The sequence below is a fragment of the Culex quinquefasciatus genome, chromosome 2, assembly GCF_015732765.1.
Source record: "Culex quinquefasciatus strain JHB chromosome 2, VPISU_Cqui_1.0_pri_paternal, whole genome shotgun sequence".
Classification (NCBI taxonomy): domain Eukaryota; kingdom Metazoa; phylum Arthropoda; class Insecta; order Diptera; family Culicidae; genus Culex; species Culex quinquefasciatus.
The window spans coordinates 202,077,178-202,096,044 of NC_051862.1; the positions used below are offsets into that span (position 1 = coordinate 202,077,178).

At 32.2% G+C, this 18,867-nt stretch overlaps 1 protein-coding gene across 2 annotated transcripts in view; it reads left to right on the forward strand.

Moving 5' to 3' along the window:
* Positions 1–15,077: 15,077 nt before the first annotated feature.
* LOC6052886 overlaps positions 15,078–18,867 on the forward strand; it is a 127,257-nt gene continuing 123,467 nt past the window's right edge. For both annotated transcript variants that reach the window (XM_038256149.1, XM_038256148.1), the window contains exon 1: positions 15,078–15,462. The gene's annotated coding sequence lies outside the window, so the exon portion shown is untranslated. The remainder of the gene's footprint in view (positions 15,463–18,867) is intronic.

The following is an 18,867-nucleotide window of genomic DNA, read 5'->3' on the forward strand; positions in this document are numbered from 1 at the left end:
GAAGGAAGCGTCGTATCACGAGGGAATGCCCAACGAATATCCAAGGACGCGATTGTCGCGTTCGCTGAAGAAGACTTGCCGCAGAGATCACACCCTGAACAACACAGCCATCAACGAGTCGTTCAGCAAGGGTGCGTTTTCCGGAGTGATCGAGCAAGCCGAGGAAGAGTTCTTCATGGAGCAGCTGCTGTTCCGGGTGAGAAAGTATCGTCCGATGGGAAGGAAGTCGTCGCCAACGAGGAGAAGGTGCTTCCACTGCGACCACGGACATGCCGCGAAGTGTTGTTTGTACATTGGAGATCGATACGCTGACAAGGATGGTTACGCCCAGTGGAAGCATCACCTGGAGAAGGATCCAATAAGGTTGGGAAGGTTCCCTCGGATTCCGGAAGCGGTATCGGGAGCAGCAACGCCGATTTGGTTCCCACGGGACTCCCCTCGAACGTGGGATGGAATCCGGCGAAGACTCGTCGAACAGAACAAACCAGCACCAGCGTTGTCTATTCGGAGGTTCTTCTTCCCCCTGCTGATTCCGGGAAGTCGCGAACGAGTGCTGAACAGGATGATCAAGAAGCCAACTCCTCGTCAGCGGTACTTCAAGAAGCTGCGCGATCAACGACGGAAGGATGCCTACAAGCCGGTGCTGGTGGTGAGGACGGACAAGGCAAGGATTGAATCTGAGGAAGACGTGAGTGCTCTGGCTGGTGATGATGGGGAGCACGAGCAGTCGGTGTTGGAACCGACTGTGAAGGAGGGAATCGCGTTGATTCTGCAGGCCGTTGAAGTGTTTCAAACGGTGCCTTCTTGAAGGAATGCTAAGATTTGAAATTTGTGTTATTGAACTGACGAAAAACGTTTGCACGATCGTGAATTGATATGCGCTTTGAGCTTCGACTTTGATGAAAATCAATCAAGAAATATTACAAGAAATATGATTTCTCAATATTCATTCGTTGGCGAGTGATTGGAATATAATTTTAAACTTTTGTATTTTTCTGCTTTGCAAAATAAAGAAGAAAATTATGTTGACAACTTAAACGTGACTTTTTTTTAATATTTATGACACTACTCAAACTTTTCAAGCCTTTCTCTGTCCGTCACCTGACGACTCTATTATTTATTGAAATTTTAGAAATGATTACAAATTAACAGAATTATTATAAAATTCAATAAAATCTAATCAGAGAAGTAAAGTTTTTGTAGCAATAGCAATTTTTTATAACAATCGCAAAATATTTAGTCAGTGTTCGTTTTTTGAATTTGTTACAATAAAAATGCCGACCTCTAAACAAATTTATTGAAAAAATTCTAATAATTACCGCAATAATTATAGTCTTAAAAGGGGTATCATATTAAAGCATAATTTCATTACAATCTTGGTCCATAACATCAAACAAACTTCGATTTTTTCATGCAGAGCAATTTTCTACGAAATCGGTATTTTTTTAGAATTTTATTTTTTTACTTTTCAATCCGGCTGAAACTTTTGTGGTGCTTTCGGGATGCCCAAAGAAACCATTTGGCATCATTAGTTTGTCCATATAATTTTGCTTACAAATTTGGCAGCTGTCCATACAAAAATTATGTAAAAAAATTAAAAAATCTGTATCGTTTGAAGGAATTTTTTGATCGATATTGTGTCTTGGGCCAAGTTGTAGGTATGGATACAGACTACACTGAAAAAAAATGATACAAGGTAAAAAATTGTGTTGATTTTATATTTAACTTTTTATCACTAAAACTTGATTGGCAAAAAATACTATTTTTATTTTTTTTTTTATATGTTTTGGAAGACATAAAAAAACCACTCTCAAAAATTTTCAGGTTGTGCAAAAAATCTTTTAGCGAGTTATAAATTTTTTAATCAATATTAATTTTTTGAAAAAAATCGAAATATTGGTCGCAAAAAAATCTCAACTTCATTTTTCGATGTAAAATCAAACTTGAATCAAAAAGTACTTTAGGCTGGTACAAATATTTTTAAAAGTTTTTGTCACCCCCCCTCCCCCCCCCCCTTCAAAATTGGCCCGAAAAATCAGGGGGCAAAAACAAATTTTTTACAATAAACTTCAAAATTTCAATGAAAATTCAAGTGCAACCAGCTGAAATCAAATTAAAATACATTCTTCTGCGTTTAAAATCATTTTTAGCATGTTTGGGTTTATTAAAAATCTTAAGATTTTTGAAAATTTTCGATGCAAAACCTTTTTTTTCGATACAATTTTTGTTTTTGTCAGATCTTAGATTTTTTTGAAAACTAATGATTGCAAAACAACTGAACTAGTGTAAAATGCATTTTAAAACACTTTTTTCATTTAAATGTGAAAACTATGGCTTGTTATTTAAATATTTTTATTTTTTATTTTTGCCCCCTTGACCTCGGCCAGGCCGAGGGACAAAAACTTTTTTTAATATTTGCATCGGCCTTAGTGAAATTTTGATAAAGTGCATAGATTTCAAGTTGAAGCCAGTTTTAGGTAACTTTTTTGAAAATATTCGCAGTTTTTCATTTTTTGTTCAAATTAGTGCACATGTTTGCAAATTTTTGAAAAAATATTTTTGAAAAGCTGAGAAAATTCTATAAATTTTGCTTTTTCGGACTTTATTCATACGCACCTTAGATGCTGAGATATTGCCATGCAAGTGTTAAAAAACAGAAAAATTGATTTTTTCCAAGTCTCACCCAAACAACCCACAATTTTTAAACGTCGATATTTCAGAAACTAATGGTCCGATTTACAAAGTAAAACTAATTTTCCAATCATTCAAAAAAAAAATCAAAAATTTTAAACCAGGATTATCGTTTTAAAAAGGGGGTAATATCGAATGTTTTGCCCTTGTGAAATGTTAGTCTTGAATTAAAAATATAGTTTTCGAAAAGGTCGGAAAATTTTACGAATGTTTCATGCTTTAAAATTGTAAATCGGATCATTAGTTGTTGAGATATCGACGTTAGAAAATGGTGGGTTGTTCGGGTGAGACTTGGAAAACATCAATTTTCTTGTTTTTGAACCTTTGCATGGCAATATCTCAGCAACTATGGGTCGTATCAACAAAGTCCGAAAAAAGCAAAATATAGAGAATTTTCTCAGCTTTTCTAAAATATTTTTTTCCAAAAGTGTGCAAACATGTGCACTATTTAAAAAAAAATGAAAAACTGCGACTATTTTCAAAAAAGTTACCTGCAAATGGCTTTAACTTGAAAACGGTGCACTTTATCAAAATTTCTTTCAAGTACTTTTTGATTGAAAATTTGATTTTACATCGAAAAATTAAGTTGAAAAATTTTTGCGATCAAAATTTCGATTTTTTGAAAAAATCTGTATTGATTAAAAAATTCATACTCGGTCAAAGATTTTTCGCCCATTCTGGAAATTTCTGAAAAGTTGGCATTTGATGTCCTCTAAAACATATCAAAAAATAAAAAATAAATAAAAATAGCGTTTTTATTTTGCTAATAGAGTTTTAGTGACAAAAATTTAAATAAAAAATCAATTTTTTTACCGTGTATAATTTTTTTCAGTGTAGTGTGTATCCATACCTACAACTTTGCCGAAGACATCAAATCGATCAAAAAATTCCTTCAAAAGATACAGATTTTTGAATTTTCATGCATCATTTTTGTATGAACACCTGCCAAATTTGTATGGAAAATTATATGAACGAACTAATGATACAAAATGGCTTCTTTGGGCATAGCAAAGGCACCACAAAAGTTTCAGTCGGATAAAAAAATCCAAAAAAAAAAAAAATCGAATGATCGAAATCTGACAGAACTGCTCTGAAGTATCCAAACAGAGAAGAAAACTTTCGTTTCCGAGAAGAAACTTGAATAATTACCGAGAGTTGGGTACTTCATTTCCATAGAGCTACTGGCCGACTACAAACATCTGCACACCTAGAAGAGTCCTCAATGGACAACAAATCCAGGCCAATAAACTCAAACCTTGGACCCGGTGGAGTAAGCATCGCCATCATCATCGTTAAACCATGAAAAGCAGTGCCTCGCTTCCTACTCCAAGCGAAAGTTTATCTGATGGAAAAGATTTCTGCAGATTCCGATCCATTCTGGCGTGGTTTGGATTTTCCATTTGAAATCTAGGCTAACTTAAGGGAAGGAAAGGGGTGAAGGGTCAAAGGTCCATTTAGGAGTGCTTTTCTCGTTTTGCCTTCTCATTTGGAAGCTAGAAAGAGATGCCACTGTTTGAAAATGATGAGGTTTTCCAAAAGCTACACCATCGAAAATGCAAAACCTGGCGAAAAAAATAATACAGACCAAAAAAAAGTTAATTAATGCTAATGGTTTGCAGGCGCTCTCCTTGGAAATGGATGTAAAATATGTTGTTCCTGTTTTAGCCGGATTTGTTACGACAACGGACTAGAGGGAGGTGACTTACGGGACAACAAATTCGGATCAAAGTGGACGTCTCAATGGAGTATATACAGCTGGCAGGGTAAAATGCCAGGCTTATCAATTTTAAAATCTTTGAACTGCTGATAAATAAATTCTACATAAGCTATTTTGAACTGGGCTAAATGCCAACGTAATTTGAGATTGCAATCGCTTGGACCTTGGAAGGACTGGCCAAATCACATAAATCTTTGTTTCATTTAATTCCAACAAATTAAAAAAGAGTACTATGAAAATACTTTTCAAAGGCAAAAGCTCATCTCCCACCTGACGTTGTAATTAAAAAGTACAAACATTCCACCCTTTCCCTCTCCCCCATCTATCACCCAACACCGTGGATAATATTTTTAATATTTTCACTTTTGAAAGCTCTTTTTTCGCACAAAATAATAAGCGCATCCCAGCATAAAACGCTTTCATTGTGCATAATTAAATGGCCGCCGAGACAAGCAGCTTCGCTTGCAATCTGCTTATGTGAGCCAATTTTCACAAACGCGCACCAAAGTAATAATAATACGCGTGTGTGCTAAAGGGATGAAAGCAGAGCAGTTCTCTAGGATTTCGGTCATTCGATTTTTTTTGTATTTTTTAATCCGACTGAAACTTTTTTGGTGCCTTCGGTATGCCCAAAGAAGCCATTTTGCATCATTAGTTTGTCCATATAATTTTCCATACAAATTTGGCAGCTGTCCATACAAAATGATGTATGAAAATTCAAAATCTGTATCTTTGAAGGAATTTTGATCGATTTGGTGTCTTCGGCAAAGTGTAGGTATGGATACGGACTACACTAGAAAAAAATAATACACGGTAAAAAAATTTGGTGATTTTTTTATTTAACTTTTTATCACTAAAACTTGATTTACAAAAAAACACTATTTTTAATTTTTTGATATGTTTTAGAGGACATAAAATGCCAACTTTTCAGAAATTTCAGGTTGTGCAAAATCATTGACCGAGTTATGAATTTTTTAATCAATACTGATTTTTCAAAAATCGAAATTTTGTCGTAAAAATTTTAAACTTCATTTTTCGATGTAAAATCAAATTTGCAATCGTACTTTAGTGAAATTTTGATAAAGTGCACCGTTTAGCCATATTTAAGTGACTTTTTGAAAATAGTCGCAGTTTTCATTTTAAAATTAGTGCACATGTTTGCCCAGTTTTGAAAAAATTTTTGAAAAGCTGAGAAAATTCTCTATATTTTGCTTATTCGGACTTTGTTGATACGACCTTTAGTTGCTGAGATATTGCAATGCAAAGGTTTAAAAACAGGAAAATTGATGTTTTTAAGTCTCACCCAAACAACCCACCATTTTCTATCGTCAATATCTTAGCAACTAATGGTCCGATTTTCAATGTTAATATATGAAACATTTGTGAAAATTTTCGAAAAAAATATTTTCAAAATTTTCAAATCAAGACTAACATTTCAAAAAGGCCAAACATTCAATATTACGCCCTTTTAAAATGTTAGTCTTGATTTGAAAATTTTGAAAATATTTTTTTCGAAAAGATCGGAAAATTTCACAATTAATTCATATATTAACATTGAAAATCGGACCATTAGTTGCTGAGATATTGACGATAGAAAATGGTGGGTTGTTTGGGTGAAACTTAGAAAACATCAATTTTCCTGTTTTTAAACCTTTGCATTGCAATATCTCAGCAACTAAAGGTCGTATCAACAAAGTCCGAATAAGCAAAATATAGAGAATTTTCTCAGCTTTTCAAAAATATTTTTTCAAAACTGGGCAAACATGTGCACTAATTTTAAAAATAAAACTGCGACTATTTTCAAAAAGTCACTTGAATATGGCTATAACTTGAAAACGGTGCACTTTATCAAAATTTCACTAAAGTACTTTTGATTGCAAATTTGATTTTACATCGAAAAATGAAGTTGAAAATTTTACGACCAAAATTTCGATTTTTGAAAAATCAGTATTGATTAAAAATTCATAACTCGGTCAATGATTTTTGCACAACCTGAAATTTCTGAAAAGTTGGCATTTTATGTCCTCTAAAACATATCAAAAATAAAAAAATTAAAAATAGTGTTTTTTTGTAAATCAAGTTTTAGTGATAAAAGTTAAATAAAAAATCACCAATTTTTTTACCGTGTATTATTTTTTCCAGTGTAGTCCGTATCCATACCTACAACTTTGCCGAAGACACCTAATCGATCAAAAATTCCTTCAAAAGATACAGATTTTTGAATTTTCATACATCATTTTTGTATGGACAGCTGCCAAATTTGTATGGAAAATTATATGGACAAACTAATGATGCAAAATGGCTTCTTTGGGCATACCGAAGGCACCAAAAAAGTTTCAGTCGGATTAAAAAATACAAAAATTAAAATTGAAGAAAAAAGACCGATTTCGTAGAGAATTGCTCAGCAACAAAAAAAAAAAAAAAGAAAGCTCTATGATTTTCCACTCATTTTCCTGCCGCAGCAAAAAACAACCTGATGAGTTACCGAGTGCGAATTAAATTGATAAAAAAACCCCGCGCAAAAATGGTGCCATTAATCAGCGAGTGTGGGCACGGGGAAAACATATTAATTAATTGCAATGTGGAATTTTCGCGACTCAAAACATTTTGAGAGAATGTTTTGCGAATAAATCCAGCGCTGACCAAACCGACAAAAATTCTTGAGCGTCGCATGTGCGTGTGTAATTGGTGGTCAATTCCCAGCAGGTCAATTACAATTTCAAACTCAGGTAGACCCCCTTCTGGTGAACATGGTCGTTACGCGATGCTTTTAAGCCAACACAAGAGGGTGAGCAAATAAGCAGAATCGATTTATTGCTCACGCGCGCGACAAGCGTGGGACATCGAGATGGATCAAATTAGGTGAAAAGTTGTGATTCTGGATAAAAAAAACCTTTGTTTTACTTATTCCTACAGCTGAATCTTGTCAAATTTTAATCCTAAATTATAAAAATTGTTAACTTCAAAATAGCATTGGTTGATTCGTTTTACTTTCAGAAAGTCGAATTGTTTGATTTATGTTAATTTGCAAATGATTTTTTAAATCAGCAAGTATTTAATTGTTTTCTGCTGTTTTCCCTTTATTTCTACTTAGTAAATTACCTGAAAAAACAAGCAAAAAAAACATACGAAATTCAGAACAAAAGAAGATTGGCTTAAAATCTTTGAAAATACACGAAATTAAAAAAAGTTTAATATGAAGTACCGTAAACCGGGATGACTTTGATAGGATTTCAATTTGTTTTTAGAATATTTTCCAACAGGTAAGGTTTTTCTCAAGATTATTATTTTTAAAACATGTACTGGGGTAGGACACACAAAGTCCATGCACTATTTTGGGAAAAAAGTTTTTTCAATGGTGTTTAGAAAAATAGTTACGTTAAAAATTCTTAGTTTTAATTCCGGGGTGACTTTGATAGTCAAAGTTTTTCTTGTTAAAATCATATTTAAGATGTTCAAACTTTTTTTGTACGTTAAATGTATCATTAATAATGTAGCTGATATAATTTGTAAGAAAAAAAATCAATGTTTATGTTAAGTTAACTATTGGTTAACTAAGTTTGTAAGCTTTTTAACAAAATACATATAAATTTCAGGTAAAATTGTTAAAAAGTCGGAATTTTGCCCGAAATTTGTTAAAACTTGTTTTGTTTATAAAATTATCGATTTTTATTGCATTTTATACTGAATTCGAAGCACGAATCACAAGTTTTCACATTTTACATGAAATTTGTTTAACTGAATTTGCCTATAAATTTGGAGATGTTTTTTGATTGTGTTTCAAAAACACATATTATTTATTATTTACAAACTTATTTAACCTTCTCCTAGTGGAAAATTGTTCAAAGAATCCGAAAATGCATTCCGTTTTCCGATTGAAAATCATGTTCATTGAGAAAATCTTGACACTTTGAGAAGTTTAAAATAATGACTTCCATCAACATTTTCTTAACTATAGTTAACTAACTTTATAAACCATTCAAAAAATTAGGAAAAGTTCTTCTTGAGGTACTTTGAACACTTCTCTACCACGGTCAGTATGTTTCTGAACCATTCCTTACGTATTTTAATTGTACTCTTCATTTTGCGGAAAAATCGCAAACCTATCAAAGTCACCCCGGCTATCAAAGTCACCCCGTTTTACGGTAACATATTTTTTTTAATAAAGAAAAAGAATCTAAAAAAACAGCACAATACATAACAATAGAACAAAGCTGTTAAACATGTGATGATGTATAAAGTATTTAACAAATTTTCGACTGTTGTCATAGGTTGCATTGAGTTTTCAGGTAACTTTTTGGAAAATATTCAAAACAAATCAAGTTGACAGCCAAATCAACGCAGAATTTCAGTTCAACTTGCTGATTTTCACACTGGAGCAGCCGTGGCTGACTGGTTACGGTGTTCGCTTTGTAAGCGAATGGTCCTGGGTTCGATTCCCATCTGCTCCCAACGAGAAAGTATAGGAAATATAAATCTTGAAACTCTGAACATGTACGAAAAATCCAAGTCGCTCGAGTCGGGGTTCAATCCCCCGTCCTTTGGATTGGTAAGCAAAAAAAAAATGCTAACCACTAGGCCATCGCGACTTGGTGAGCTATGACTGGAATTAGGAATACTGTTACCTTACCACCATCAACTATGTACGCGCTGGGTCCTTGTCCATTTGACAAGGGTTCGGAAGTTCTAAATAACGTTTGAATCCGATTGGTCCAAACGTTCTTCAGGGCGGGGCTTGTCGACAAAGCTGAAGTACCTCGCGCTCGGCTAGCCAGCGTAGAAATGGGTCACCGAAGCTCGGCAGAGCTAACACCTTCCAAATGCCTATGCGAGTTATTTGCATGTATAGAATGAGAGCTAAAAATACATGGAAACAACCCAATTTGTAAGAAGCGACCGCGTGGTCCCGTTTGGTTGGTTGCACACACACACACAACTTGCTGATTTTCACACTGCGGTAGTTAGGCGGCAATAATCTCCTGTCACTCGCAGCGATGGAGAAACGTGATTTTATCTCGCAATAATTTATATATTTTTTTAAGTTAATAAAATAAGAAAAACTTAAATTTAACTGTGAATCAAAGTAACCTTATTTATGGTATATTTGACGATAACAATGAACTTTATGAAACAATGTGACTATCAAAATCGTCTCGGTTTTACAAAAAATAATGTTATCGAGACTATTTTTAAAGCACCAATCAACAAAACATTTTTGAAATCACAAGCCTTTCCCCTACTAAAAAAAAAGTCCTCCATCCAGAACCGATCAAAGCTAACAGGTCCTTCGGATCAATTAATTAAGCACAAAATGCTTCCTCCTACCTCATCACACCCTAGCCACCCCTCCCACCCCTTTTTGTAACAGGGCAAAATTTGCTCGTTAAATTGATTGTAATTAATTGTGTTTGAACAGGTACAAGGGCCGCGTCCTTGTTTCAAATTGTAGCCTAGGTACTCTCGATTGAAACAAGCACAAAAAAAAGGTTTACAGAAAAGGATTTCCATCAATTGATAATTCGTGCGGTTGCCGAGGCAATGGGGCTCGTCGATGCGTGACGTCGATTCTCCGTGTGGACAAAAAGTGAACATTCGCTCGTTCAATTATGTGTGTGTGTGTGACTGTTTTGTATGTGTGACTAAATTTTCCACCCCGGAGGGGGAATTACAAATTGAATAGATTTGTTAGTTCACGTGGCAGGCCCATGTTATCGGTGGCTTTACAATAATCGCTCACACACCCGCGCAGCTTCTAGTTTCATTGATTGAGGGACATCGGGAGATATGCATGGAGGACATTTTAATTAAAAACAAACTGAATGGATTGGAACTGGTCAGCGGTGGATGCAGTGAAAAGGTCAGCTTGTTTGGTTCAATTTGTTCAAATAATGACTAATTTAAGTTTATGCTAACGATTACTTTACATTATTTTAAAATAAAGAGACGAAAATGACAAAATTGACAAAAATGACAAAAATGACAAAAATGACAAAAATGACAAAAATGACAAAAATGACAAAAATGACAAAAATGACAAAAATGACAAAAATGACAAAAATGACAAAAATGACAAAAATGACAAAAATGACAAAAAGGACAAAAATGACAAAAATGACAAAAATGACAAAAATGACAAAAATGACAAAAATGACAAAAATGACAAAAATGACAAAAATGACAAAAATGACAAAAATGACAAAATGACAAAAATGACAAAATGACAAAAATGACAAAAATGACAAAAATGACAAAAATGACAAAATGACAAAAATGACAAAAATGACAAAATGACAAAAATGACAAAATGACAAAAATGACAAAAATGACAAAAATGACAAAAATGACAAAATGACAAAATGACAAAATGACAAAAATGACAAAATGACAAAATGACAAAAATGACAAAATGACAAAAATGACAAAATGACAAAAATGACAAAAATGACAAAAATGACAAAATGACAAAAATGACAAAAATGACAAAAATGACAAAAATGACAAAAATGACAAAAATGACAAAATGACAAAAATGACAAAAATGACAAAAATGACAAAAATGACAAAATGACAAAAATGACAAAAATGACAAAATGACAAAAATGACAAAAATGACAAAAATGACAAAATGACAAAAATGACAAAATGACAAAAATGACAAAATGACAAAATGACAAAATGACAAAATGACAAAAATGACAAAAATGAAAAAATGACAAAAATGACAAAATGACAAAAATGACAAAATGACAAAAATGATATAAATGACAAAAATGACAAAAATGACAAAAATGACAAAATGACAAAAATGACAAAAATGACAAAAATGACAAAATGACAAAAATGACAAAAATGACAAAATGACAAAAATGACAAAATGACAAAAATGACAAAAATGACAAAAATGACAAAAATGACAAAAATGACAAAAATGACAAAATGACAAAAATGACAAAAATGACAAAAATGACAAAAATGACAAAATGACAAAAATGACAAAAATGACAAAATGACAAAAATGACAAAATGACAAAAATGACAAAATGACAAAATGACAAAATGACAAAATGACAAAATGACAAAAATGACAAAAATGACAAAAATGACAAAATGACAAAAATGACAAAATGACAAAAATGACAAAAATGACAAAATGACAAAATGACAAAAATGACAAATATGACAAATATGACAAATATGACAAAAATGACAAAATGACAAAAATGACAAAATGACAAAAATGACAAAAATGACAAAAATGACAAAATGACAAAAATGACAAAAATGACAAAAATGACAAAAATGACAAAAATGACAAAAATGACAAAATGACAAAAATGACAAAAATGACAAAAATGACAAAAATGACAAAAATGACAAAATGACAAAATGACAAAATGACAAAATGACAAAAATGACAAAATGACAAAAATGACAAAAATGACAAAAATGACAAAATGACAAAATGACAAAAATGACAAAAATGACAAAAATGACAAAAATGACAAAAATGACAAAATGACAAAAATGACAAAAATGACAAAAATGACAAAATGACAAAATGACAAAAATGAAAAAATGACAAAATGACAAAAATGACAAAAATGACAAAATGACAAAATGACAAAAATGACAAAAATGACAAAAATGACAAAAATGACAAAATGACAAAATGACAAAATGACAAAAATGACAAAAATGACAAAATGACAAAAATGACAAAAATGACAAAATGACAAAAATGACAAAAATGACAAAAATGACAAAAATGACAAAAATGACAAAAATGACAAAAATGACAAAAATGACAAAAATGACAAAAATGACAAAAATGACAAAAATGACAAAAATGACAAAAATGACAAAAATGACAAAAATGACAAAAATGACAAAAATGACAAAAATGACAAAAATGACAAAAATGACAAAAATGACAAAAAAGAAAAAAAAAATCCATTTTTCATTTTTTTTTAAACGATTAAAAGCATTAAAAACGATAAAAAACGATAAAAAACAATTACAATACGAAAAAAGACGATAAAAAAAGAAAAAAAACGATAATGAACGATAAAAAATAACCAAAACGATTAAAACATTATAAACGACAGCAATATTGATGACAGAAAATCAATTTAATTTAATTTATTTATGCTATTCTCTGGTTTTAGTGTGATTTTGAAATTTTCTTTGATGCTTCAATTAACCTGTTTCAAGTTTCCTTCAATATTGTCTCCACGTGACCAAAAAAAAGTAACAAAATAAAACCCAAAACTCTAGCAGGATGTCAACCCCACTTTTCCATCCTCATGCACTTGACAGCTATGTTTTTCCTCCTCTCCAAACTTAAAACGAACTGGAGCACCCACTTATGAGTCACAGCGAGAGAAAGAGAGCGCGCGCGACACAGTTTTTCCCAATTTGAAGCTAAACCCGGACCGTCGGCGACAAAGATGACGAGAGGAGAAGTGTTTGAAGCAGCATCCAGGAAATTGAATTGAGGAAATTTTCATCCTTTTGCGCTTCGTGCCAATTCTTCCCTTATGGCAGCCACCCCACCACGGATTTTCCTCCCATTCATGCTACTTGAGGAAATTCAAGTGTTATTTATAAAAGTGGATGGTTTTGAGGGTTCTCAATTATTGATAACAAAGTTGAGAAATTTTGTGTATTGAAATTATTGACATTTTAACCGTATACAAGGTCTAGGAAATTCTAGGAAAAATATTTTCAGTAATGTAAAAAACATTTAAATTTAAAAAATATGCAATTCTACATGGAAAACTCACATCCTTTAAGTCTCCCTCTGTTCTATGTGACAACATTTCACACTGCTTCCATATCCTGTGCAGGCAGATGATGGGCTGGAAGTGACTCGAGTGACACATATCGTCATTTTCACGTGGTTCTCTTGTTTATCTATTTTTGTCGAGTGGGGAAGCTCCTTTTGCAACGAATGTGTTTGCCCTTGGGACAGAATTCACAGAGTTTTTTTGTAGGCTTTTGAAGTGCTGCTCGTTTTTTTTTCTTCTAAATCTGAATCTTGAATCTTGAATCTTGAATCTTGAATCTTGAATCTTGAATCTTGAATTTTGAATCTTGAATTTTGAATCTTGAATCTTGAATCTTGAATCTTGAATCTTGAATCTTGAATCTTGAATCTTGAATCTTGAATCTTGAATCTTGAATCTTGAATCTTGAATCTTGAATCTTGAATCTTGAATCTTGAATCTTGAATCTTGAATCTTGAATCTTGAATCTTGAATCTTGAATCTTGAATCTTGAATCTTGAATCTTGAATCTTGAATCTTGAATCTTGAATCTTGAATCTTGAATCTTGAATCTTGAATCTTGAATCTTGAATCTTGAATCTTGAATCTTGAATCTTGAATCTTGAATCTTGAATCTTGAATCTTGAATCTTGAATCTTGAATCTTGAATCTTGAATCTTGAATCTTGAATCTTGAATCTTGAATCTTGAATTGAATCTTGAATCTTGAATCTTGAATCTTGAATCTTGAATCTTGAATCTTGAATCTTGAATCTTGAATCTTGAATCTTGAATCTTGAATCTTGAATCTTGAATCTTGAATCTTGAATCTTGAATCTTGAATCTTGAATCTTGAATCTTGAATCTTGAATCTTGAATCTTGAATCTTGAATCTTGAATCTTGAATCTTGAATCTTGAATCTTGAATCTTGAATCTTGAATCTTGAATCTTGAATCTTAAATCTTGAATCTTGAATCTTGAATCTTGAATCTTGAATCTTGAATCTTGAATCTTGAATCTTGAATCTTGAATCTTGAATCTTGAATCTTGAATCTTGAATCTTGAATCTTGAATCTTGAATACTTCTTACTTCTTACTTCTTACTTCTTACTTCTTACTTCTTACTTCTTACTTCTTACTTCTTACTTCTTACTTCTTACTTCTTACTTCTTACTTCTTACTTCTTACTTCTTACTTCTTACTTCTTACTTACTTACTTCTTACTTACTTCTTACTTCTTACTTACTTACTTCTTACTTCTTACTTCTTACTTCTTACTTCTTACTTACTTACTTCTTACTTACTTACTTCTTACTTCTTACTTCTTACTTACTTACTTACTTACTTCTTACTTTACTTCTTACTTCTTACTTCTTACTTCTTACTTCTTACTTCTTACTTCTTACTTCTTACTTCTTACTTCTTACTTCTTACTTCTTACTTCTTACTTCTTACTTCTTACTTCTTACTTCTTACTTCTTACTTCTTACTTCTTACTTCTTACTTCGTATTTCTTTCAACTGATTTTAAATTGAATTTGATCCAGAAGTTTTCCACCAACAACGGTGGTTTCCTTGAATGAAATTTCCAATCTCTCCAAATTCTCTAACATTTTCCACCAACACTCTCAGAGCAAAATTTCACCGGCATTTTCACTCCTCTCCAATGTAAACAGATCCCCAAAACCGGCAAAAACCAGCCGTCACGAGACTTGTTTTGGCGGCCAAGCGAACATCTGTTTTCCCAGAACTGCTCAAACATTTACATCAAAACATTAGAAAATCAGGAGAGAATGGAGAGCAAAACTCGGGAAAACCACGTGCTTTTACGGCTCTTGGAGCAGAGAGTCGGAAAATTCTGCGAGAGAAAGACGTCTCCCCCCAGCTTTGGAAGGGAAGATTAAATTTCAGCTGCGGGAAATTAGTTTCGTTAGTCTGCTGGCGGACGTGGTCTCGGACGGATCTCGGGCGGAGAAAACCCCCCCGTACAAGTTGGTGGAACATTGTGTGTGCCGGAGAAGAGTCGGGGAGTGTGTTTTGGAAAACGAGCCGGAAAAAGGCACTCTTATCAGCGCTGAACCGGGACCGGAAAATTTGAAGATTGGACGCTCGCGTTCGTGGGAAATGTGGTTCACAGGTTCGGAGTGAGATGTGTTTGTGGGCAGATTAGATGGTGTTATTTTTAACGTTCAGGTGGGAAGTGTTTGAAGAGAGTTTGTGAGTGTTTTTTTTCCTGCGGTGGAAGAGAACTTTTACGAGGAAAACAAACTGCTGAACGAAGGACTTCCAGGTAGGTTTAAAGGAATAGACAGTTTCTTTGAAGGTTGATGTTTGCATTTGAGTATATTGAATATTGGTTTTCGTAGAAGATGGATGTTGTTTTCAATCATAATTCTTTTATTTCTTGAAAAAATGATTTCCCTTGAATGATGATTTTTTTTCTTACAGTTTTAATACTAAATTGTATTGGTTACAGAATTGAGTTACACGATTTATTTTTGTTTTCTTTTGAAAGCAATTCAAGGACATTTTCTTCATAACACTGAAATGGAATTTAAAATTGCGATTCAATTGAATAAGGGAATTTTAAGCAACATGTTGGGCATTGGTCATGCAATAATGATAGGTGAGTGTTTAAAATAATGTTTTTTGAAATAATTATTTCTGATCAATGCCTTTGGCAAACACTAAACATTCAAGTTGAGGCAAGAATTGTTTTTTTTTAATTTGGCTTTGACTGATAGATAACAACATTTTCTTAAAATAATTGTTGATAAAGTTGTTTCCCTTTATTAGGTTATTATTTTCCTTTATAAAGTTTTTTTTGGCCACCATTCCTGGAAATATTTGTTTCGTTGAGATCATTAAATGTTATATAAATTTGATTGTAACAATTTATGATAGGACCAAATGCGTTCAAATGAATAAGATTGATTCTAGGTGATTTTTTTTGATACAGATTAAAAAATGTTTTGTAAATCTATTTGAATGCGTTTTCACTTACCAAATTCTCTGATACTTTTTGAATTGTTTTATTTACTAAGAGTTTACAAGGGTTATCGTTTTTTGACCATTAGTTACCAGCACTGCTCTGTGGTCCAGGTCGCAAAAAAGCTTTGGTGTCTTTAGGAGAGTTGTTGCAAATAGAAAGGAGCAACTTTTGGTCACAATTAGGGTGATTTTGAAAATCAACTTTTCAGGAATATATTGATAATTTAACATAGAAACTCAAAATATGATCAAAAATCTATATTCATCTATATCTATGTATAGGCAGATTCAGATTCAACGGGGTAAATTACCAGGAAAAACATGTAGTTGGACAATTTTCAAATTTCGTTAGGGTACTTTAAATAAAAATACCCCTGAGATTGTGTAGTGTTTGCATTGCTAGATCTCCCTTTTTTGGCCTGCACATTTTGGAGATATTTAAGTTTTCAATTTGCAACTTTTTTTTATCTTTAAATAACTATAACTTTTGACCCTTAAGACTCAATTGACTTGTCAAAATACTTAACCCTGTATTGATGCGTTGAAAAAAAACGGATTTTGAAAGTTTGCTCAGTTACTTCCTCATATGGCCGTAGAAAGTGTGGATTGCGAGATAAAATGTTGATGTCTTAGATAAAGTTGCTTGGATTGGCAAGCCCAACAACTTTCGAGAAGACAGAAAATCCCAAAAATATTTCAGAAAAGTCAAATTTTCAAAACCATCCTAATCGTGAACAGCCCCAATTTTCAAATAAACCAAAAGTTGTCCCTTTCCATTTGCTCTTCTGTAGACACCAACGTTCAAAAACATCAAAAAACAAATTCGTAAAATCAATTTTCCACTTAATTTTGTGATCTGGACCATTGTGCACGATATATTAAACATACATATTACAAATATGTTGAACAAAATCAAAAAACCTTTCCAAATTTTTTTTCATAACAACTGAGAATGATTCTATTTGCTAAATTTTAAAATCACTGTTTGTCACTCAAAAAATGATATCCGAAAAAAGGCAATTGAGCCATTCCATGTCAAATAGGGAATCGGTTGTACCCGACCTTCTCAGATTTCAGTGAAAACTTGTAGGCATGTTATCCTACGCTTATACATACCATTTTTATGTATATGGAGCCAGTTACACTCGATAATGACATTTGAGAAGGGCGCAAGTGTTTTAAATATTTTTGTATTTCGTAATTTAAATATTGCCGTATCTCGAAGCCGTTGCACGGGCTTTCCGAAAAAAATACACTGAAAGAAAAAAACACTTCCCTTTTATGAGATTCGTTCAAAATTTTTGTGAAAATATCATCTTAGGTTATTTGCACCAAAATTTTGAACGAAAAAATCGCGGGCTCCCCTTAAAATTTGACTTTTAAACTTAAAAATCAAAAAGTCTCATAAATGTGGAACGTTTTTTTCTTTCAGTGTATTTTTTTCGGAAAGCCCGTCAAATTTCCTTCAAGTTTGTCTTTGACCACTTTTTGATACGATGTAACAGCTTCAAGATAGAGCAATATTTAAATTACAAAATACAAAAATATTTAAAACACTTATACCCTTCTCAAATGTCATTATCGAGTGTAACTGGTTCCATATACACAAAAATGGCTTATATAAGCGTAGGATGACATGTCTAAAAAATTTCATTGAAACCGGAGAGGGTCGAGAAAGAAGTACCTAAAAAAATCCTGTTTTGGGCTGTAATTGCTTAATTGGAATTTTTTATGTGTTTTAATGGACTTATTTACAGAAAATTTCAGAAAGGGTAGCAAATTATTTATTAAATAATGTTTTTATTATAAATGTTGGATTTTTCCTGAAAATCTTATAAAAGCTATAACTTTTTTTGTATTAATGTTTGTTAAGTACTTTGGTAAAATTTTGAAAGAAATTTAATTGAAAAGAACAAACATTCACAAAATTCATTTTTTTTTTTTAGTATTTAAGAAAACGATGATCAAAAATCGACTATTAACAACTCTGAGAGAATCATAAGCTCCCTTTTTCTTCTTGGCATGGCCATAACCCACCAATAAAAGGCCTTACAAAGTTTTAAAAAACGTTGGGAATTTTCTAAGCATTTCGATAATATTTACTTCAAAAATGGGCAAATATGGCAACTTTTTTTTTGAAAACTGAAAAAAATACCTGAAAAAGGCTAAATCTAGAAAATGTTGTAATTTATCAAAATTTCACTGAAGTAATTTTTGAGTGCCAATTAGAAAAAAATATGTTCTTATTTTTTATCGATTTTTTTGGTCAAAAAAACCGATTTTGTAATTTTCTGAAAACATTACAATTAATGTTTCCTGAAACAGGAAAAAATTATAAATAAAAAAATTACATAAATTGAATCAGGCTGAGTTTTAAATTTCTAAAGAAAAACTTGTTTATAAATTCATTTAATAGCAGTACAATTGGTTTGCAATAATTGAATTTAATTTAGTTTCAGCGAAATGTTTTTTTAATGCATTTTCTAAAATATACAGATTGAAAATATTTTTAAACGTGCTTAAACATGTATCAAATGATTATAAATGCAGGGAAATGCACTTTAAATTGTTTTCAGCTGATTACACTCACAATTTGGTTGAAATTTTAAGTATTTGTAGAAAAAATACGTCGCTTTGTAAACTTATTTTGAACTCAGCAATGATTAATTAAGAAATAATTTGAAAAAAGGTGTTTAATGATTTT